The sequence below is a fragment of the Pteropus medius genome, unplaced genomic scaffold (genome assembly GCF_902729225.1).
Source record: "Pteropus medius unplaced genomic scaffold, Ma_sr-lr_union100, whole genome shotgun sequence".
Lineage (NCBI taxonomy): Eukaryota > Metazoa > Chordata > Mammalia > Chiroptera > Pteropodidae > Pteropus > Pteropus medius.
The window spans coordinates 66,003-90,793 of record NW_024344437.1 but is presented as its reverse complement, the minus strand read 5'-3'; the positions used below and the strand labels follow the sequence as shown (position 1 = coordinate 90,793).

Below are 24,791 nucleotides of genomic sequence, written 5' to 3'. Positions count from 1 at the left end.
AACCAGTTACTGTTTCGTTGGCAAAAAGACAGAATTGGACCAGAAAGGCCAAGTCCCTTTGCTCCTGGAGTAGAACAGTATTTGTTCTGGGCATAAAGGTGTGTTGTGTTAGAGGAGACTGCTAAAATGACAACTGTCAAAAATAAACAAAACCATTGCATGAAATGTAACACTTCATAAATCTTCTACTCTACGTAGTGTACAATAGTTTGATATTTTAAGTAATATTTTTGCTAATAATAATTAGTTTGGTCTATCTTATTCCATTGGCTGGCATAGAGTATGTTTCTACTTTGTTTTTTTATCATATGATATTTTAATTACAAGATGTTTAATGTACATGTGTGTTAATAATCACTTTTACCAACACAACATAGACATAAAGTTAATAAACCCTCTAGGACGTAGTTCCATATAGTGTAGCGGTTAGCACGTCTTCTTTACACATAGAAGGTCTTGGGTTCACATACCAGTGAAGCCACAATCCATGGTCTATGGCCATGCCACCCTGAACAAGCTCAATGTCTGATCTTGGAAGCTAAGCAGGATCTGGCCTGATTGGATGGGTGACCTCCTAGGAAGACCAGGTGCTGTAGGCATAAATAATAATAAATAATAATAATAATAATAAATCCTCATTCTCTTCATTTTAAAATTACTCTGTCCCATATCACTTACTGGAGCATATTTTTTTATTCCCTTTATCCTCTATAAATTTACACCAAACTCAATTTCATCATTTTAAGAGTTCAGCCTATCCTAATAATATCACCTCCACATAGGCATGGAGAGTATTTATTTTAAAAGGATGTATTAAACTGTTTTGTGGAGACTTTAACTGCAGCAATAGCTTTAAGTCACAGTCTTCCATTTTCTACCAGAGTGCTGTGATATTCTTCTGTTTCTTAAGAGTGTATTCCCTACAATCACCTCCATTTATATTTTATTTTTTTACGCCTACAGCACCCAGTCTTCCTAAGTGGTCTCCCATCCAAGTACTAATCAGGCCTGACTCTGCTTAGCTTCCAAGATCAGACGAGATCAGGCATGTTCAGGGTGGCATGGCCATAAATCTATCACCTCTGTTTATTTTAAGGGAGGATCCATACTTTTTTCCTCTATGATTCATAATGGAATTCCTATTATTTATGCAATAATAGTATTTCTTATTTCATTTATACACTTGCTTTTCATTGAGGAATATAAATGAAACTGAGGTTTATATGTCTACTTTAAAATCACTGTGGCATAACAAAGATAATTTAGAATTTTTGACAGGTACTTAGAATCAGATCTTCTCTCTTGCCAGGCCAAGTTTTCTAATATAATTCCTGTTTTTCCCCTTGGAAATCTGTCACAAAAAATACTAATGCCAGTTTTATAAAGATTTTTTTTTTTTTAATGCATCATCCTCTACCATCCTCAGAAGAAATATAGAGACTCTGGTTGTCTGAAGCACTTGGACTGCCATTGACACTTCCTGTGGATCACAGCCCTGTGCTCTAGGCTCTTGCTGAGCAAAACTGTGTGTGTCCCCTCCTTCTCTTTGAAGCTGCATGGACTCACTTCTCCAAATGATCTGGAGGGTCTTCGTAGCTGTGGTGGTGGTGGTAGGGTTGGAGAATATCAGTTCTGTCCCCAGTGATGTGCACACAGGTTTTCATGCCCAGCAGTCTGTGATACAGAGCAATGGTGGTGGGGTGGACCTAAGATCACAGATAGGATTTTCTTTCATTTGCTTTTGCAATGCTGTTGGATTAATTCAGAACATAGCCCCTCCACATACTCAGAAGACAGATGGCTGCCTGGTCAAGAGCCATAAGGAAGGCAGTAAACAAAGGGCTGTAGGCAGTGCCTGCTCCCAAGGAGGTTTTCTGCTGCCCCAATAGACGTTATCTGCTCCTGTAACCAAGCAGCACATCGTGCCCCCATTTGCCTGATAAGGCAGCTGCTGCCCCAATAAGATAACCCCTCTCTCTGCCTGTGTGCATAAAACTCTGCTTGCCCTTGGCCAGGTGCAGTTTCTTGCAGCTCCAACCAGTTGCCATCGAAGGGCCTCTGCCCTGTGTGTAATAAATAGCATGTCTCACCCCTTTGCTCCTCCTGGTGGTTTTTTTTGGAACAACCAAAGCCCAGGTGCACGTTCCAGGCCTGGAGCTCCTGCATTATAAATGCAATCTTAGTAAAAATAATAAATACAGAAAACTGAGGAAATGTATACATAAATCCTGGTCCTATATTATGATATCTGTAAAACAGAGAAACAAGTAGAAGAAAGTTGGTGAGCAGAGTGAGGTACTCTGTGGTGCTCGGTCACCCGACCCAGGGTAGATACCCCTTGCACAAAGGGCTGTAGGACGCAACTCCAAGGGCACATGAGGATTGTCTTCTCATTCTGTTGAATCTTCTCACTTAGATAGATGTTACTAGAAGCTTTCCTAATGCATGTGTAGCTAGGATACGTGGGACAGGGACTTCCACCTCTCAGATGGTGCTCATGCAGATAAGTTTTTCCATGGAAAACAGTGAGAAAATTGTATAAAAGCTCAGTACATAAACTGGAGATCAAAGATCTCAGAGACCCAGCCAGGTAACAAGGACCTGAGAGAACAAGACCCCTGAGTAGAAGGGAAGAAGGGAGGCATGAGACAACAGGAAGAGCCATTCTTCCCTTCAGAGAAGTTGTCACATACAAGCAGCCAGGAGACGCAAAACTGAGTAAAGAGTAGTGCAGGAGGTCGAGAAATTTAGAAAATAACTTTTAAATCTTCTGGGGCTGAAGGGACACAAATTTGAGTTTAGGACTAACAGATGAAAAGAGTTCTAAATGCGGCCTAGAAGTCAGGGTGATTAGGAAGCAGAGCAGCCCTCACACAGAGATGGAGACACCATGGAGAACCTCACCTGCAGCCCGCCTTTGACCAGCCACCAGCCAGTCACATGTGACTCCTCTCTGGGGAAAGATTTTGGCATCTGGGGGCCCAGATTTTCTCTAAAATTATTTATATACATAGTGTGTTACTCAGATGTTTCCCAGCACACAGGGAACAGTATTGCATGCCTAAAAACAGGAAATTCAACCTTAATGGAAATCAAACACCAAGAAATTCAGATGCCATCGTTATCAAAGAGATTTAAAAATAATAAAATATGTTCAAGAGATAATTGACAATATGGAGAATTTCAACTGGAAACTCTGAAAGAATAAAATTTTGAAATTCTGGTGAAAATTTTAAAATTAAGAACTTAATAGATGAGTTGAATGGAGTATTTGATAACTAAATAAATTAGTGAACTGGAAGTTAAGCCAGAAGAAAATAGCCAGTCTCAACACAGAGATAAGAAAGATTGTGAAATATAAAGTAGATCATGAGATAATATAATAAACAGTGAAAAAACTTAACTGCTTGTGTTTGAAGTCTGAGAGAGTGAAAGGGAGAAAGGGCAAAAGCATAGCTAAAGAAAAGATAGCAATTTTTTTCTTTCTTATTTTTATTTTATTACATTTTAATTAGTTCAGGTATACAGTATTATGAAGTGATCTCCCCGATTACTCTAGCAGCCATTGGGCCTTACACATAACCATACAATAATATTGACTATATTCCTTCTGCTGTACTCTACATCCCCATGACTGTTTTATAACTACTAATTTGTACTTCTTTATCCCTTCACTTTTTTCACCCAGCCCCCCAAACTTCCTCACCTCTGGCAATCACCAGTTTGTTGTCTGTATCTGTGAGTCTGTTTTTGTTTAGTTAGTTTATTTTGTTTGTTTCTTAGATACTGCATATAAGTGAAATCGTATAATATTTGTCTTTCTCTGTCTGACTTATTTCACTCAGCATAATATCCTCTAGGTCCATCCATGTTATTGCAAATGGTAAGATTTCATTTTTTTTTTATGGCCAAGTAATATTCCACTGTATACATGTACCATAAATTCTTTATCCAATCATCTATTTATGGTCACTTAGGTTGCTTCCTTATCTTGGCTATTGTGGATAGTGCTGCAGCGAATATTAGGATGCATAAATCTTTATGAATTAGTGTTTTGGTTTTCTTTGAATAAATACCCAGAAGTGCAATTGCTGGGTCAAAAGGTAGTTCTATTTTTAATTTTTTGAGGCACCTATAAACTTTTTTGTGTAGTGGCTGTACCAATTTGTAATCCCACCAACATTGTACGAGGGGTCCCTTTTCTCCATATCCTTGCCAACACTTATCAGTTTTTTAATTTATTAATGATAACCATTCTGATAGGTGTTAGGTGCAATTTTTCAAAACACAAAATAACCCATGAAGTCAAAGATCCAAAATGAGCTTTAAAACCTGAAAAGCACAAATAAAAAGAAAGCTAATCTTAGATGCACAGTAGCACTACGATTGGAAAAAAAAAAAAAGGAAGAGTAAAATATTTATAGCCAAAAGTGAAACAGAAATACATTGTTTTTAAAGAAGCATTGACAAAAGCAATAGCTGATTTCCCAGTTATAATGAATTAATGACTATGGAATGACACTTTCAAAGTGCTGGGAGAAATAGCTACTGACCTTGAACTTCAGGCTCTGAAAAATCTCCTGGAATCTATAAAGAAAAATAAGCCAATCATAGACAAACAAAAAAATGAGAAACTATCATATTCTGTCTTTAATTAAAAGGATACAAAATAATGTTCTTAAAGCATAAAGTAAATGCTCACAGGTGAAAATACATTGATATAGGAAGAAATAAAATCTATGAAGGTAGATGATAATGTGATAAAACTAAATGACTATTATTTATATAAAACAATGATAGTATTTAATGGAATTTATGTATATTAGTAATTGAATAATTTAAATAAACAATCAAATAGCAAAAGTATCCTTGTTTCTTTTGTTAACTGTGCCCATTCTCATGATGAGCTAGTCAAAGGTATTCATCATTTCCATTTGTGTGTTTTTTATTTACAGCAATTCCTTTTGTTTCTTTCTCAGAGTTTCCATCTCTCTGTTTACATCACCCATCTGTTCTGGATGTTTCTTTTTATATGAGAGCCCTTGATGTATTTGTTATAGTTATTTTAAATATCCTATTTGTTATTTCCAAAATCTGTGCCATATCTGAGTTTGCTTCTGATGTGTGCTTTGTCTCCCTAGACTGTTTATTTTGTTGTTCTCATGCTTTTTTTCAAATGGCAGGACCTGAGATGCATATGTCTATAGTGTGAGATTCTGTGTACATTGGGGCAGGAGTTGGGCTGTGCTTAGTGCTCACTCCAGCTGCAGGTGCCAGAGGTTGCAGATTTCTGCTGTGCCCTCATTTTGTCCTCTCTGTCCTGAGGCTTTCCTGGAGACTTTCTCTTAAATAAAGCCTGACATGCTGCTTTCAATTCTGTTTCCCAGTGACTAATATGAAGGAAAAGCATCACTAATAAAACAAAATAAAAAAGACTGTAAAAGAAAGTTACAAAGAGATTTATGCCAATTGTTTGAAAATTTGGATGAAATGAATAATTTCTTATGAAGTCTCCATACATCAAGACTATACAAAAAGAAATAGAAACTTTGAATAAATCCATATCTCTTAAAGACATGGAGACTGTTATTAAAATCTTCCTGCAACATTGACTCCTGGATCAGGAGGCTTCACTGATAAATGAGTCTAAACTTTTACTAAAGAAATCACCAATTCTATATGAACTCGTCAAGAGAATACAAAATGATAAAATTCATCTACTGGGTTTTATATCACTATCGTCTTGGTTCGCAAATATAACTATAGCAATACAAATTATTGACTAACCTGTCACCTAAATATAAATACAAATATGAGTGAAATGGATCCCTTGGTATATATAAGAATAAATATACAAAACTAACATTGTTTTAAATTCTAAAATGAATAAATATAATATTTTATATTAAGAAAATAAAATTTTTAAAATCATCTAAGTAAATAAGAAAAAAATTGATAGAATTCAATATTCATTTCTTATTACAAATACTTCATATCAAAGTATCCATAGAAAATTACCTCCTTACAGTGACAAATCACCAAAACCATGACAAACCACATAACTGAGTTTAATGTTTTCAAATCTATTTTCAACATTAGGAATGTTTCTAATTAGCATTTTGGGTCAACATTATATAGGAATTTCTTGTCGGTGAAATAAATCAAATAAATATTAAGAATGTTAAAAGAGATTGATGTCAGAAACATGGCAGAGTGAGAGACATTCCCAAATCTCTCTCCTTGAAACAACAATAAGCTGAACATGTAAAACTCAACAAAAAACACTGAAATTCCACACCAGCACGTCTGAGCGTGGGATGTGTGCATAAGAGCTTCCACGGGTCAGAATCCTGGGTGTCGAGCTTTGAACTGGGAGAAACATAGAAGTTCCCTCTCGCAGCCACCAAAGCTCCCTGTAGGAGGAGCGGGGAGAGGAGAAGGTGCAGCAAGTTTCCTGAACAGCTCTGCTGGGAGAGCTGTGATCTCCATGTGGCCAGCGGCAGGGCTCAGTTTCAGGGCAGAAGGCAGAGAAGCAGGGATGGCAGAAAAGTGGGGACATCAAAGAAATAAAAGTTGATTTTTTATGGGCCATGGTTAAAAAGCGAGGCTGAGCTGCAGCCCCCAACCCTCAACACAGAGGGGCCCTTCCCCAGATCTTCTGAGACCAAACACCACAAAGCCTCAGGGGAATCTGAGCAAACGCTATCAAAACGGTTGAGACACTGACTGAAACTGAGGGTAGTGAGCGTGATTGAATATCTATAAGAAAAAAAAAGACATTATTAAGACTTTATATAAAGCCGAGATCCAAGAGGCTTAGATGGCACCTACTGGAAACCAAAAGAAACATGCCTTCTTTGCAACTGGCTAAAGAGATACCTTTATATAATAAATCTTCTTTCTGGAAAAAATGCAGAATACACTTCCATTAATGCCCAGGCAGAGAAATAGTCCATTAAACATCATGAACAACCAAGGTGACGACGCATCTCAGAAAAAAGAGAGAAATCTCCAGAAAATAAGCCTACAGACATAGAAATATGTGACTTAAATGACAGAGAATTCAGGATAGTACTTCTGAAAACACTCATTGAGATACAAAACAATTCACATCAACAATTTCAGGAATTGAAAAAAACAACTAGATGAGCAGAAAGAGTTCTTTAGCAAAGAGATTGAAACCCTCAAAAAGAACAGAATAGATCTTCTGGAGATAAAGACAACACTGAAAGAGATGAAAAATGAAATAGGAAGCTCGGGAAATAGAGTCAACCAAATGGAAGAAAAGATCACTGATATCGAAGACAGAAATCTAGAAATAAATCAGAAGGAAGAAGAGAGAAACCAAAGAATGAAAAATAATGAAAGAGAAATGCAAGAACTAGCTGATATCATCAGGAGAGGAAACATAAGAATAATGGATATTCTCAAACAGAAGAAAAAGGAGCAAGTACTAGAAAGCATTTTCAGACAAATAGTGGACGAGAATTTCCCAAAACTAAAGAATGAACTGGAGCTTGGAATTCAAGACGTAAACAGAACACTCAATTATCTCAACCTAAAAAGGCCTTCACCAAGACACATCATATTAAAATTATCAAAAATCAATGACAAAAACAGAATTAGCAGGGCAGCCTGAAAAAAGAAGACGGTAACCTACAAAGGGAAACCCATTAGATTATCATTGTACTTCTCAGCACAAATTGTATGAGCTAGAAATGAGTGGAATCAAAATTTCAAACTATTAAATGAAAGGAATTACCAGCCGAGAATAATGTAACCAGCTAAGCTCTCCTTTAGATATGAAGGAGAAATAAAGACCTTTCCAGACATACAAAAATTGAAGGAATTCTCCATTATGAAACCATATTACAGGAAATACTGAAAGGGGTCAGCTCACCTAAAACAAAATGACCAAAAAAAAAAAAAATCCATAATAAGGAGTAAAGTGACTAGCAGGCTGATAGAAGCACAGGAATGCAACCCTTAATAAAAACAGGGCATTATAAGCTTAAAAATAAGAAGACATTTGCTATAGCAAGATAGTAATGAATGTTCAGCATACATAGGGACAAACTGAGACAACAATGACTGAAAAGGGGAGGATTCAAAGATCCAAATTCGCAAAGGGAAATGGAGATAAGGCACACATATTAATAACGGTAACCAAATACCAATATTCAGAACTGAAGTATGTAAGATAAAACAAGAAGGACCAGAAAGAAAACTCATAAAAGCCAACCAAAATAAAGAAAACAGAAGCACAAGGACAAGGAAGCAATGGAAACATCGAGCTACTAGAAAGCAAAAGATAAAATGGCTATAAGAAGACCTCATATTTCAATAATCACCTTAAATGTAAATAGACTGAACTCACCAATAAGAAGGTAGGGAGTTGAAGATTGGATCAAAAAACAAAACCTAATATACGCTGCTTCCAGGAAACACATCTCAGTTCCAGAGACAAATATAGACTCAAAGTGAAAGGGTGGGAAATGATATTTCAAGCAAATGGCATTCAGAGAAAAGCAGGAGTAGTGGTACTAATATCAGAAGAAATAAACTTCAAAATAAAAAGGTAAAGAAAGATATTGAGGGACGCCTCATAATGATAAAGGAAATCATGCACTAAGCAGACATAACATTTATTAATATCTGTGCTCCCAATCACAGAACCTCGAAATATATAAAGAAATTACTAACAGAACTAAAGTGAGAAACAGACAAAAACACTATTGTAGTAGGTGACCTAAATACTCCACTGTCGGATAAGGACAGATCATCTAAACAGAAAATCAGTAAAGAAGTAGCATCCTTAAATGACACGTTAGACCAACTGGACATAATTGACATTTATAGAGCCTTTCATCCCCAAACAGCTGCTTATACATTCTTCTCTAGTGCACACGGAACATTCTAAGGACTGACCACATACTGGGACAGTCTCAACAAATATAAGAGGGTTGAAATCATACCAACTGTGTTCTCGGATCATAATGCTTTGAAGCTAGAGATCAACTGTTAAAAGAAAGAGGTAAGAACTACAAATATATGAAGATTAAACAACATACTACTTAAGAATAACTGGGTCAGAGAAGAAATAAAAAAAGAGATCAAGAGATACATAGAAACAAATGATAATGATATTACAACATATTAAAACTTTTGGGACACGGCAAAAGCAGTCATAAGAGGAAATTTCAGGTCATTATAGGCCAATAAAAGAGCCCAAATAAACAGCCTAACACTTCATCTTAAGAAACTAGAAAAAGAAGAACAAATGAAGCTTACGGTCAGCAGAAAGAAAGAAATTATCAAAATTAGAACAGAAAAAAATGAAATTGAAAACAAAACAAACAAACAAACAAAAAACAATAGACCAAATAATTGCAACAAAGAGCTGGTTCTTTGAGAAGTTTGATAAAATTGACAAACCCCTGGCTAGACTCACTAAAGAAGAAAGAGAAAGGACAAAATCAAACAAAATCAGGGATGCAAGAGGGGAAATTATGACAGACACTGCAGATACAAGAATACTATGAAAAAGTATGTAACACCAAATTTAATAATTTAGAAGAAATGGGCCAGTACTTAGAATGATACAACCTTCAAAGACTGAGTCAAAAAGAACTGGAATATCTAAATAGACCAATGAGCAGTATGGAAATTGAAACAATCATCAAAAACCTACCAAAAAGTAAAAGTCCAGGACCAGATGGGTTTGCCAGTGAATTCTACCAAAAATTCAAAGAAGATTTAATACCTATTCTCCTCAAACTCTTCCAAAAATTGAAGAGTAGGGAATACTTTCCAACTCAATTTATGAGGTCAATATTTTCCTGATACTAAAACCTGGTGAAGATAACAGAAAAAAAGAAACCTAGAGACCGATATTTCTCATGAACACAGATGCAAAAATCCTAAATAAGATATCAGTGAACCCAATACAGCAGCATATTAAAAAGATTATACACCACAATCAAGTGGGCTTTATCCCAGAAGCACAGTGATGGTTCAACATACACAAATCGATTAATGTGATACTCCACAGAAACAAATTAAAAAATAAGAATCATATGATCATATCATTAGATGCAGAAAATGTCTTCGCCAAGATGCAGCATCCATTTATGATCAAAACACATAACAAAATCTCTTTAGAAGGTAAATACCTTAATATAATAAAGACCATATATGACAAGCCCTCAACCAACATTACACTTAATGATGAAAAAATAAAAACCATTCCTCTAAGATCAGGAACAAGGTAAGGCTGTCCACTATCACCACTCTTATTCAATATAATGTCGGAGGTCCTAGAGAGTGCAATCAGGCAAGAGAAAGATATAAAAGACATCCAAATAGGAAACGAAGAAGTCAAATTGTGACTATTTGCGGATGACATGATTCTCTATATAGAAAACCCTAAAGACTCCACATTAACACTACTAGAAACAATAAGCAAATACAAAATCAACGTTCAAAAATCCATAGTGTTCCTATACTCTAATAATGAAGCGTCAGAAAAGAAGTGGAAAAAATTAATTCCTTTTGTAATTGTAACGAAAATAACAAAATACCTAGGAAGAAATCTAACAAAATATATGAAGAATCTATATAACGAAAACTACAAGACTCTATTAAAAGAAATAGAAGCAGATACAAAGAAATGGAAAGATATTCCGTTGGATGGGAAGAATCAACATAGTTAAAATGATCATATTACCTAAAGCATTACACAGATTGATGCAATCCCCATCAAAATCCCATCAGCATTTTTTAAAGCAATAGAACAACAACAAAAAATCATCAGATTTGTATGGAAGCACAAAAGACCCCGAATCACCAAAGCCATCCTGTGCAAAAAGAACGAGGCTGGAGGCATCACTCTGTCCGAACTCAAATTATACTACGAAGTGACAGTAATCAAAATGGCATGATACTGGCAGAAAAGCTGACACACAAATTGAGAGTCCAGAATCGAGAGTCCAGAAGTAAACTCATATTTATTTGGGCAAATAATGTTCGACAAAGAAGCCAAAAACATATAGTAGAGAAAGGAAAGCCTCTTCAATAAATGGTGCTGGAAAGTCACCTGCAAAGTAATGAAACTAGACTGTTGTCTATCACTATACACCAAAATTAACTCAAAATGGATTAAAGACTTGAATATAAGACCTGAATCAATAAAATGTATAGAAAAAAAACATAGAAAATAAACTCAAAGACCTTGGTCTTCCAGAGAATTTTATGAATTTGACCTCAAGGCAAGGTACGTCTAAGGAAAAATAAATGAATGAGACTACATCAAACTAAAAAGCTTCTGCTCAGCAAAAGAAACCGTCAGCAACATAAAGAGACAATCATCAGAACTGGAAAATATATTTGCAAGCAACGCCTCCAATAAGGGCTTAATATCCAAAATATACAAAGAACTCATACAACTCAATAACAAAAAACCCCAAACAATCCAATCAAAAAATGGGCAGAGGACCTGAACAGACACTTATCCCTAGAGGACATACAAATGGCCAACAAATATTTGAAAAGATGCTCAGCATCGCTAGGTATTAGGGAAATGCAAATCAAAATCACAATAAAATACCATCTCACACCAGTTAGAATAGCTGTCATCAACAGGATAAGTAATAACAATTGCTGGAGAGGATGCATGGAGAAATAAGAACCCTCATACCCTGTTGATAGGACTACAAATTGGTACATCCAGTATGGAAAACAGTATGGAGGTTCCTCAAAAACTAAGAATTGATCTATCATATGATCTAGCAATTCATCTACTGGGTATTTATCCCAAAGACTTGAAACTCATGTTCAAAAAGATATTTGCACACCGATGTTCATAGTAATATTATTCACAGCGGCCAGGACATGGAACCAACTGAAGTGTCCTATGATAGATGATTCACTAAAGAAGCTGTGGTACATATATACAATGGAATATTACTCAGTCAGAAGAAGAGATGAAATACTACCATTTGCAACAACATGGATAGACCGTGAAATAATCATACTAAGAGAAATAAGCAAGTCAAAAAATGTTGAAAACCACGTGGTATCACTTATATGTGAGATATAAACCTAAAAATAACAAATGAACCAGACAGAGACTCATGGACATGGACAATGGATTAGTGGTTACCAGAGGGTAGTGGGGAGAGGGGAGGTAGAAGGCAGAAAAATTTTAAGTAATTTCTTCCATTAAAAAAATTAATTAATTAATTAGAAAAAGAAAAGTTAAAAGGAGGTAGTCGCTACAAGAAGGAGACTAAATTCTAGGACCTCTGTAAGAAAGACTACTGCATAGCCTGTTAAACTTTTCTTCTCCTGGAAGAAAGAGCTACCATCAAGAAACCAAGTGGGTGAGGCAATGAGCAAAGAGGAGTCTGTTATATTTGGGAAATAGGAAGTCTTAAGGTTTGAAGATTTCTATACAGGAGTGCAAAGTCTCTGTCGGGGATGGGTAAAAGAGTGACAGGATTGAGAGGAGAGCATTTGGCTAGGGTAATATGGGTAGATTCAATAAAGATTATATGAAAAGTTTGTATTCTCTAGGGAGGGAGATTTTGAGTAGCTTTGTGTTATGAGGTCAGAGATGCTATGTGAAGAATAAACCATGATGGGGTGTCCAAATGAGTTTCTGACTTACGAGAGTTAGAAGCCACTGCTAAGTCTTTTAGGCAGGCTGGCTAACCCCTGACTATAGTATATAATTTTTTTGATAGATAGGTGACTACCTGAGTATCAGGTCCCTGGATTTGTTCTAAGAAACCAAGTGCTATTCCTTCACTTTCCATATTTTAAAGTGTAATGTGTAAAAGGTTTGGAGAAGTTGAGAAGGGAAAGAGCTGGGGCCAATATAGGGCCTGCTATAACTTCTGGAAGTAAGGGCTAATTTTAATGGTGGGATCTAGTGGTTCAATCAATGGACCTTTAAAGGCCAGGCATAAAGGGCGAGCTAGAATGCTGAAGTTAGAGATCCAAATATAGAGAAACCTTGCTCAACTGAGGAAAGAAAGGAGCTCTTGTTTTGAGGCAGGAAGTGAGAGGGAGGCAATGAGGTCTTTTTTGTCTAAAGCAATGGTGTGACATAGTGGGGTAATAGAGAGACCAAGATAAATGACTTGAGGAGAAGAAAGTTGGGCCTTTTGGGGAGAGACTTGATATCTGTTTTTAGTCAAATGATTTAAGAGACTAGTTGTGTGGTCATAAGAGAGAGAATAAGAAGGGCTACAAAGGAGGAGATCAACTACATATTGGAGAAGAGTGCTGGGATGAAGATCTAGTTTTGCTATATCTGATGCTAAGGCTTGTCCGAAGAAGTGGGAACTATCCAGGAAACCTTGAGGAAGGACGTCGAGGTAAATTGTTGAGACTGAAGGGTAACAGGATCTGTCCAAGTAAAAGTAAAGAGATTTTGGGAGTCTGAGTGTAGAGGAATGGTGAAGAATGCATCATTTAGGCCAATAACAGTGAAATGGGAAGTGTCTGAAGAAATAAGGGATAGGAGGGTGTAGGGGTTGGGTACTACTGGGCAGGTTGGGAGAACTGCCTGGTTTATGATGCGAAGATCCTGGACTAAGCTATATAAGCCATCCAGCTTCTTGACAGGCAGGATTGGGATGTTGAATGGGAAGTGAGTGGGTGTCGGGAGATTTTGCGATAGCAAGTATTGTAGAATGGATTGGAGGCCTCATCTGCTTTCTAAGGATAAGGGGTATTGGGTTTGACAGGGGTATACTGAAGGGTCTTTTAGTTTTATGTGGAAAAGAGAGTGCTGTTGCAGTATGGAAGGGGTAGAGGTGTCCCAGAACTTGGATGTGACTAGAGAAGTTTGGAAGGGGAATTTATCCGGTTTGGGTTTAGGGAGAAGAAGAAGGAAGGATGGGTCTGAATTAGAGGTGAGAGAGAGAAGCATAAAGGAGGCTCTGAATTTCGATAAAATGTCTCTACCAAGGACTTGAGTTGAGCACTTAGGAAGGACTAGGAAGGAGTGATTGAAAGGTGTTCCAAGTAAGAGACAATTTAAGGAGGGTGTGGCAAAGGGTTTGGAGATTAGAACATCAACCGCCACAGTGGAGACTTGAGAGGGGCAAGTAGAACTTGCATATTCCAGTAAGGCAGAATAAGTGATCCCCATATCAATAAGAAAGGAGAATGGCTTACCTGCCATTAGCAGAGTTACCCTGGGCTTGGAAGAAGGGATAGGCACGAAGGCCATGGTGCCCAGGTATCCTTAGTCTTCAGTGGCGAGGCCTAGAAGACTGGGCAGGTTGAGATCCAGTTGTTCCGACTTTTCAGAGAGAAGAGATGTGACCCTCCCTTGAGCGGAGTAGGTCACAGTCAACTTTCCACTGACCTTTCTCGCCACAGTGTGGACACGGGCCTGGAAGAAAATGAGGATTAAGGCAACATTTGGCCCAGTGTCCCTCCTGGCCACACTTAAAGCAGGAGCCTGGAGGGGCCTCAAGTGTTCTGCCCTTAGGGGTTTGCTTATTTCCATGGGATCCTTGGACAGCTGCTGCCAGCATTTGGCATTTAGCTTGATTCCTTTTTAAGTTGTTCATTTTCCTCATCTCTATTACTGAAAAATTTAAAGGCAGCACTTAAGAGATCCCTTTGTGGGATTTGAGGGCCTTTTCTAGCCTTTGTAATTTGTGTCTGATGTCAGGAGCTGATTGAAAAATGAAATGAGTATATAGGAAGAGGAGGCCTTCCACTGAGAAGGGGTCTAGTTTAGTGTATTTTTGGAGACCTTCCATTAGACGAAACAGAAAAAGGGTGAGATTTTCATCTGGACCTTGGCCAATCTCTTTGAGGTTTTCATAGTTAACTGCCTTGTGTACTGCTTTTTGAAGCCCCGCTATAAGGCAAGTTACCATATGATTTAGGTGTTAGCAGCCTAGGAGATCTGATAGTTCCAATTGGGATCCTTCCTGGAGGCTGCTACTGCCAGCACCAGCTGTTGATTATCTTGCCGATGGAGGTTATCAGCCTGAACCTGAGTGGCTCTCTGTACTCTCTTTTTCTTCAGGGGAAAGAGTAGAGGAAAGAACTATGTAGAGATCATGCCAGGTAAGATCATAAGATTGAGTTAGGTATTCAAATTCCTTGACATAAGTGGTGGGGTCAGTAGAGAAGTACCCCAACTTTTTCTTAATTTGAGAGAGATTAGCCAGAGAGAAAGGGACATGAACACAGGCTATACCCTCAGCTCCAGCAACTTCCCTTAAAAGGAACACAGTACCAGGTTTCTGGGGGAAAGTCCGAGAATCTGTGTGAGGGAGGGAGAAAGAAGGTTCTGAGGGATCTGAGCTGGACTCATCAGGAGCCGAGGTATTAAGGGAAGAAGGAGTGGGGGAGTTGTGAGCAGAACAGTTAAGGGAAAGGAGAGTGGGGGAGTTGGGAGCCAAAGGGTTAAGGTAAGAGGGAGTGGGGAAGTCATCTGGGAGGTCAGCTGAAAGAGGTATGTATGGGAGTGGGTGCCTAGGGAGTGGTGGTCTGTGGTCAGTGGGATTGAAAGAAGAAGTGTCAGTTTTAGAGTTAAGGGAAGTAGACTGGAGTGAAGAAGTAACATCTGATAAGTAGAGCAAGATTTATAGAGAGAGAGCCTTGAGTGGAGAGTAAAGAAGGCCTGGACATAGGAAACTTCAAATACTTTCCACTGCGGTGACAGAAGTTGTCAAGGTCTCATAATGTGTTATAATCGAAGGTGCCATTCTCAGGCCATTAAAATCCATTATCCAATTTATATTGCGGCCAAGCAGTGTTACAATAGAAAATGAGACACTTAATTCTGTGATATCACCCTTGATGCTGAGGTTGTCTAGGTTCCTTAAAAGGCAGTCAAGGGGGGTCGTTTTGGAGGGTGTAGAGGTTGTGTTCCCCATGATGAAGAGGATGAGAATGACAGGAAAAGTCAGAAGTGTGAGTGGCAAACCACAGAGAGGGAGCAGTTTTTTGAGAGAGCATCCCCACTGACAAAGTGTCTGTTGGATAGAGAGGGTTCCTTTCCAAGCCTGGTATCCCCAGTTCAGAAGGATCCAGGCCAGGAGGCGAAGGAGTCTTCTGACCTAGCACTAGTATTTGTCAGAGAATGTGAGACAGAAGACCTGAGAAGAGGTGGATAACTATTCACCTGAAAATTAAGTGAACGAAGTAGAATGGCAGATCAGCAATGAAAAAGTGAAGCTCCAAATATGGCATCCTCTCTGGCAAGGTTTGAGGAGGATCTGGGAGGTTAGGTCTTAACCCCTTAGAGCCTGAGGAAAAGGTAGGATTTGGAGGTTAGCCCAGGCTAGCTGTGGCAGCCCACAGCTCTCTGGGTTGCAAACTTATAACCTCAGGACTCAGAGGAATGGCCACTAAGCATGCACCAAATCCTCCTGGGTTTTGGCACCAGGTGTTAGGGTCTCTGAAAGAGAAACACACAAGGCCGAAGATGCTAAGCAAAATTTATTGTAGCTGAATGACAGCTGGGCTGAGCTGAAGATGATGTCAACCCCGAATATGAGGGGACGTGAAACATATATGGGGCCTGAGGTGGACTTTTTCATTGGGAATATTTTGGGCAGGGAAATTGGTAGAGAAGGAAGGAAGGTCCAGTAAAATAGGAGATGAGCATGTAGCATTGCCAATCTAGGCATTGAAAGGTCCAGTTTCCACACAAAAGGGAAGGGAGGAATCTGGTTCCCACACTGTGGTGATAAGGGAAAGAGCCTTTCTGTTCCTAACACTAGTTAGCACCCTTCACCATATCACTGATGTTCTTGGCTCCTGTCACCTCCCTCAGCTCCTTCCTCTGTAAGCTTTGAAAAGAATTTGCACAGGATCCCTGTAGGTAGGTTCTCATCATTGAATCTATAGCATCCTGTATTGTCTTTGATGCATTCCACCTTGTTTCTAGAAAGAAATCCCAGAAACATTTCAGGAGAGGCAAATTCCTCTATAGGGCAGAATGGACAATCATAATGTTAGGATGTGCCTGTGTCCCCTGGAGCCGTTTATCAGCCCCAGATCCCCAAAACAGCTGGCATCCAAATCCACCTATCACTAACCAAGATTGTTCATTTTGCTACAAAGATTCAGTACTTGACCAAGATTGAGAAATGGACAAAGTATTCTGAATCACAGCATTCTCTTCTTTCCAACATTTCTCTATACAGAACACAGAAACAATCACACTTTTTCTTTTCCAGCTTTCCGAAATCGGGCTTTTCAATCAGAGTTGAACAGATCTTCTTTTAGTCTATCTCATTCTCAAGTTATAAATTAATGTGTTAGATGTGTTCTTATAAAAAAAACAGTGATACACATGGGATATCAGTAATTTTCCAATGACTGTCAGATTACTCTGCTATCCCTGTCTGTGAGTTGATGAAGAAAATAATAACAAAATCAAAACACCTTTTAGATTTGTCAGTGGATTGTAGTAAAGAAACTTGCCAACTCAGCTAGAAAAGACTAAAGGGCGCTGCTGTGTTTTTTGACCACATGAAGCATATGAAGATTACATTGGTCAAGCATCTTATACACATCTCAGGTGCATACCCTTCTCATCTAAAATGTGTATACTCCATGGCATGACCAGTACCCAATATCTGGTTCCTACCTGTCAAACTAGCATCGACCCCTAGAAATATTTTGTCCCCACCTCCCCCACACTGCTTGTATGCTCTGATCACCAGCAGTCTGTGGTCTGAGTCTCAGGATTTGATTCTGTGTGTGTATTCTTCTCATCTGTATCTTGCTCTCTGTTCTCAGCCCACGTGGAGTGAAAACTTAAGGTAACTGTCCCTTGTGGTCTTTCACTTTCCTTGGTGGGGTAGAGGACTGGAAGGGAGGGCCAGAATTGTTGCAATCTAATGATAGGAGGTTTCCAGCTAAAGAATAACAAATTCTAGGCTAGAATCCATTGTTGAGAGTAGCTCTGACAGGCCCAGTGCTCTTTGGCGATTACTCACCTCCAGACTGAAAACTGGTGGACTGACCTCAGGGCTGAAGTCAGGAGCCTGGGACATTCGGTCAAACAAAGAAGGCAAATGCAGCCACAACTTGGATGGTGAAATGAGTCAAGGCCTGGCAGGTCAGGGTGGGTTTCCAGTAGGCTCCTAGTTCAAGGCCAAGGCAGAGGCCCAAGCTGGCTTCCTGAGCCTTGTCTTTCTCATGAGATCTCCAGGAACACTGGGTCCAGTAAGGAGGGAACGCCCTTCCCCTTAGGTCTGGCCTGTACTGAGAATGAGGAGGCGGTAGTGCTACACTCTAGTGGGGCCTCCAGAAAAGGTCTGCATATGATGAAGTCCCTGATGAATTCAGGAGTCCTGACAAGTCATTTCAATTTCAGGACACATGAATTAAATGGTTGCTCTTGAAAAGAGCCCTCTTGCTGTGGCTTAGGAAAGGCTCGTAGGACCACTCTCCTGCAGCCAATGCCATCAGGGATGAAGAGACCACATCTCAGAGAAGGTCCAAAACAAGAGCTGGCCAGGTCCTGCCCAGTGCCCTGAGGGTCAGGCCTGGCAATTGACCAGAATTGGGAGGTGGCAGGAGTCACCGCACTGTCCCCTCTGTGAGAATCAGAACCTGGCCAAGCACTAGGCCCCAGGGGCCTGTGGGGCTACTGGCTACATGAGGTTCCAATTTCACCCCTGTCCTGAATGTGCACATCACCAGTATTCATGCTTTAGCTCCAAGTCTGTTGTCCCATTGAGAAGCGATCAAAAGCCTCTCTTCTAGCCAAACTCCTTGCCCCTGGGAGCTTTCCCTCTTCCTCACTCTGTCCTCAGTTTCCTCTCCCGTAAACTGGAAACCATCAGACCCAATGTGGGTCGAGCTTTCAGAGAGGAACTCTAGGAGGGCAGGGGCGAGTCAACATGGATTTATCCCCTCTGGACCCTTGACTGGCACAGGTGAGTTGCCCAGTTGATGATCCTTTCAGGGAGGATTAGTGCACAATCAATCACAGCTATTGTTGATGCCGTCGATGCTGGCCAGGCAGTGGACTTTCCCCACCCCAGCCCTTGGCTGTGACCTCTCACTGCTCGGGAACCCCATTTTCTCTTCTGATTTCCCCCATTCTAATTGCCTTCTACTCCAAGCCCCTACTTAAACTTTTCTATTCCTTTAATCTTCTGCCTCGGCCATCACCGTATTCCAATTCTCCTCCATGTTTCCTTACACCCTGGTAGCCAATTTTTCCTCCTTCCCCTCTACCACTTCTCCCATCTTCTTCAGCCCTCACCCTCTCACTCCTAACCATTTCAGCACCACCTTGCAGATTTCTCTCCTCACCCTGTCCTCACCCTGGATATTCCTCATTTTAACTGCCGGACTCAGGGCCCGAAGAAAGTGCCCCAGTTCCTGGGCCCTTGGGTCCTGTCATCCTCACTGCCAAGCCAGGCTGGGGCAGCAGGGGACTGGGTGCTGGAGTCATGCAGTTTAGTGAGCTGTTTTTAAGCCTAGCTTGTGGCTTAGGAAGTACAGACACCTATGCCCCCTCCTTCAGGCCTGCTTTCAAGCATACTCCTTTTCTTCCTGAGGCCAGGCCAGCCACAGGGCAGAGGAGACTGAGCAAGTTCCAGGCATGTATGAAGGTGAAGGGAATGGCATGGTGGCTCAAGGGCCTGGCTGAGATGTTTGACTTTGGGGTCTTCATGTGTCTGTATCAGACAGGGAGAGCCATGGCCCGCCTCAGTAAGACCGTCCTTCTGTGAGTCTCATGGAGATGTGCTAGTTTTCTAAGTGAAACATGAAGTTAAATTGAGTGTCTGGCTGGGAGTCTTCACAGCCTATCCATGACTCTGTGTGTGAGATGTGTGAGTGTCAACTTCCATATAGGTGCATCTGTGTGTCTGTATTGAAATTTCTTGAGTGTCTGGATATGTTGAAATGTGTGTTTGATGACATGAGGCTATGGTTTCTCTACTTGGTGTGAGTGTGAATCAGTCCTTGTGCATCAAGCATTCGTTGTATGTACCAAAGCAGAGATGAGTGTACGTTTCCTTTAATTGGGGGAAACATAATGGGTTGGGAGTGGGACATAAATATAAAAAACGGGTAAAAATGGTGAGAAAATCATGTCAATTCCATCATGATCATTAGCACTCTGACAGACAGTAACTGGGCTTCATGGGGTGATCACGTTGTAAGGTAGGTGAATGTCAGAATACTACATTGTACACCTCAAACCAATATACAGTTGTACACAGATTATGCTGCCACAAAGTGGATATTGTGTTGCTTATGTCCAGTATACTTTGTAATCTTGTTTTGATTGTTGTTACTGCAGAAAACTCTCCCTCACAAAGATAGGCTGTTGGAAATGGAAGCAGGTTTTTCAGTGCTTTTGTGGCAAGCTCAGGATATTCTTCCTTGTGTTTCATCCATAATGTATGGAGATTTTAAGTTTTCCCCAAGATATTTTTAAGGTCACCGTCATTTGTGATCTCAAGCAGTTGACTCTCTTCTAGTACAGACAAATTCTATTCACCTGGCTTATTCTCAAATGAATCATGGGTTCATTCCTTCCCAGTTCACGGTGTGTGTGTGTTTGGGAAGTAATGCTTAAGCTCTTTTGAAAGCTGAGATAGGTGATCATGCACCAGATGGGAGAAAGAAGGCCCTGGCTCAGTCTCTCTTAAAATCTGCTAATGTTTGAAACATGTCAAAAATCCCCATGTTCTTTCATTCCCCCCATAATTCCAATTTGGCTTTGAATGAAGCCACTTTATCTACCAACTTGAACACAGTTGTCATTGTTCCCTGAAGTGACAGATTGAGTTGGTTAAACCAGCAAGTTTTGTGATTCATTTTGTGCCACGGAAATGTGATGCCAGTGGTGATTATTTTTCTAAATCTCTGGAGTGGCTCTCATAACTCAATAAGTGAGAAGCTATCTCACTTCTGAGAAGACATATGTGCTCTGTGTCCATCCCTTCACAGAGCTGCGTGAACAGATGAGTTAAGAGCATGTACTTTAACATGGTGAATCATTTTAGTCGCATCTTACAAAACATTAAGTTCAGGTGACATTTTTCAGCTAGCCAGCTTTTCTCTATGGATGAAACAGTACTTAGACTTACATTCAGAAGCAACCTCTTTAACTTGAGAAGTGAAACCAGAGTCATCCATTCATGGTAGCTCCTCTATCCATGCATATACTGACACAAAATGACTAATTCAGTTTTCCTGATACGTAATCATTCAAAGACTTGAATCATTCTACAGCTCTGGTTTTGGTTGGCAACAAAAGTGGAAATAATATGTTCTCATGCACATTTTCCTGAAAAATATATTGCACAGAAACAAGCATTGTTGCCTTGTCGTCAACATAGGTAAACTCAACAGCTTGGATTGCGTGCCACGGTGACTCATTAATCCTCTCTAACAATGGTACCTCAATATCCTCTGCTATTTCATCAGCTCATCTTGTTATTATGCTAGCAGAAAGAGGATTGTGTGCCAACCTCTGAACTGCAGCCACTCCTAAAAGTTCATGACAAGTGTCCTTAGCAGCAGGCAGGATCAACTCTTCACCAACAGTAACGGTCTTCTTAGCTTTAGCATGATACTCTCAGTGCAGATACATTTGATGAAGTAGTAGTCTTCAATAATTGCTTCTGTTCTTCATGTTCATGTTTTTTCTCTTTTGAAAAATTCCAAAGGCTTGTCTTTTAATGAAGGGTGTTTGGTCTCTATGTGGTGAAGCAGTTTTGAAGTTTCATGGCTTTGTTGAATAGCTACTCACCACATATTATACAAAGTAGGCTTGGAGATTGTAAATCACCTATTGCAATAAACCATAATTATGTTGGACACTTGGTATTTTCTTTTAAGTGCAGCTTTCTTTTTGTTAGCAGTCTTAATGTTTTCTGCTGTCTCATCATTGGACCTTTCTTCCTTTTCAAAGAAGCTCTCCGGTGACCTTTGTTTTTTACTCATTTTGGCTGGGGTTAGCTTGTGGGCTTACCAAAACTGTGACTGAGACAAGTGTGCAGTGTGGGAAAGAGGCATGAGCAGAAGTGATAAATAATGGATGGGCCACATGCAGATCAAATTAAATGTCAGATTCTGACTTAAAGCCTGCCATCAGATGCAGCTGTACATCAACTCTCTTGCCACTATCAAGCCTGCCACCATATGCAGCTTGTCACTTGCCACTCACTGATAGGGTTTTGATATGAGTATACAAGCAATTGATTTATTATGGTCTTTGTGCAGTCAAACCTCTTTGGTACTGTTAATTTATATTTTCAATTATTCCTCAGCATTAACGTCACTGCCTCAGCTCCACCTCAGATCATCAGACACAAGGAATAGATCTCTTACATATGCATTTCACAGTAGGGTTCATGCTTCTATGAGAATCTAATGCAGTGGCCCCCAACCTTTTTGGCAACAGGGACCACTGCTCCTATGAGAATATAATGCTCATGATCTGAGATGGAGCTGAAGTGGTGATACTAGTGCTGGAGAGTGGCTGCAAATATAGATGAAGCTTTGCTTGCTAGCCCAACGCTCACCTCCTGCTGTGAGGCCTGGCTCCTAATAGGTCATAGACTGATACTGGTCCATTGCCCAGGGGTTGGGAACTCATGTTTTATTGGGTCCTAAATTTGGCTTACTTAATAATGACTGGCAATGTTTTTTAAAAACAAAATAAGTGGTCTAAAGTTGAGAGCTAAAAGTTGAGGTCTAGTTGAAAAGCTAAAATGTTAACCAATTAAAGTAGAAAGATATGTCTGTCAGTAATGATCATCTGGCTTTAAAATAATTGATTCGAAGCCTTTTCTAGCCATAATTAAATAGTAGGGCCTACTTCCCAAATAGCTTGGCTGTAATCCTCAGATCTTCTCATTCTTGCATTGCTGTGTGGTTAGGGAATGCTGCTTCGCTTCCAAAGATAGATGAATATTTTATAATTTTTTTGGTGGAGGAGGAGGGGGAAGATAGGGCAAAAGGAAAAGGATTAAGGAGGAATTTCAAAGGGGAAAAGAAAATAACTAATTCTATGATCAGATCTAGTTGAGAGTTTGGGGATTCCCAAAGCTTTGTTCACTAAGAATTTTGTTCTATTTTACTTAAACAGAATAATAGGCCAAGAAGAACTTACAACTACATGACAATATGTGATGTTCTAAAAACTAGTTCCTTCTATTTTTGTTTAAGTATTTATAAACTGATCATTTAGTACCAAAATATAAAATGTTATCTTCCTAAGTATTCTTTTATGAGTTCTCAAGTTTTCTCATTAAAGAGGGGAAAAAGCTAACATTACTATAATACCTGACAAAATGTTTTGAGCCATTTTATCACTCCATTTAGGTTGTTTCTTTGCTTTTTCTAATGCAACTGGCTCATAGGGCACCATATGACTCAAATTAACTTTTTCACTTGAAGTATCTTTAGCCTAAATAGTAAAAATGTTTTAAAATGTGAAATAAAGTAATATTTTATGTAATAAAATATTAAGTCAACAAATACTAGATATAAATTAATGAAAGTATCTCCAGCCAACCCAGTTACCAATACATTTTATAACATAGTGTGCAATACCATAACTACCATGAAATTGAAAACTGTTCTGGTCTTATATACGGTCCCACTGTTAAGTAAGATTTAAATACCAACATTCCACCAATATAGCATTTATCAAATCATATTTCAATTGACCTTTTTCAATTCTTGACTAGAATATGAGTTCCTTCATACAGCTGTCATCCCCTAGGTATTAGCATGCACATAGTACTCAGTAAGGTTAGAAGATTTCTGTTAAATGACTCAGTCAATGAGGAAGGATGTATCCAAATAAACTGGTGTTGATAGAAATCAAGTAAAAGCAAGCAAATATGTATAAATACAAAACATCCTTCCATTCCATTGGAATAGAAATGGGGAACACAGAAATATCTGTACTTTGTTACAAGACATGAAGCCAACACTCAGAATCTTGAAGCTAAATTTATTCCTTTTAAGAACTTAGGAAGAGACTAACTCAGACCTCATAGTATTACAAAATAACTTGAAAATCAAACTACTTAACAGAAATACTAAGAGAACTGGACTTAAAATATAAAACAATATTAAAAACAAAACAAAAACTTCTCCATGGGGGAAATGCCATTCGAGTAAAAACTAAATACAAACTGAACAAAATATTCAACATGGGCCAATGTGCCTAAAATATAAAAGAACTCGTAGAAATTGAGAAGAAAAAAATTAGGAACTCAGAAATAAAAAATGGACAAAGGACTTTAATAGACATCACACAGAAAACAATTTGAGGAACACTTAAGAAGATACTCAACATCACTCATAATAAAATCAATGCAAATTAAGATATTCCAATATACCATTTCTCATCTATCAGACTGCCAAAATACAGAAATGCTGACTACCCAACTCTGTTGACCAGGCTATGAGGAAAAAGTTACTCTCATATGCTGCAGTGGGAGTGCTGAATAGTACTATCCTTAGGGAGAGCAATTTAGCAAAATCTATCAAAATGACAAATGCATTTATCTTGTGACTCAGTGACCCCACTTCAAACAATTTATCTGATGAATTAGCTACAAACATATAAATCAATGGATATACAAAGTTAATCGCTAAAGCATCATTTATAATAGCAAAAAAAAAAGAATAATGCCTCAATAAAAATTGGTTAAAGAAAATATGATATATTCACACAATTAAATACAAGGTAGCTATAAAAAAAAACTGAGTAAGTTCTCTATTTACTGACATGGAAAGATCCCCAGAATTTATTAAATAAG

At 39.0% G+C, this 24,791-nt stretch overlaps 1 pseudogene; it reads right to left on the bottom strand.

Moving 5' to 3' along the window:
• Nucleotides 1-954: 954 nt before the first annotated feature.
• On the bottom strand, nucleotides 955-1,073 carry LOC120610712 (uncharacterized; annotated as a pseudogene).
• Nucleotides 1,074-24,791: the final 23,718 nt, after the last annotated feature.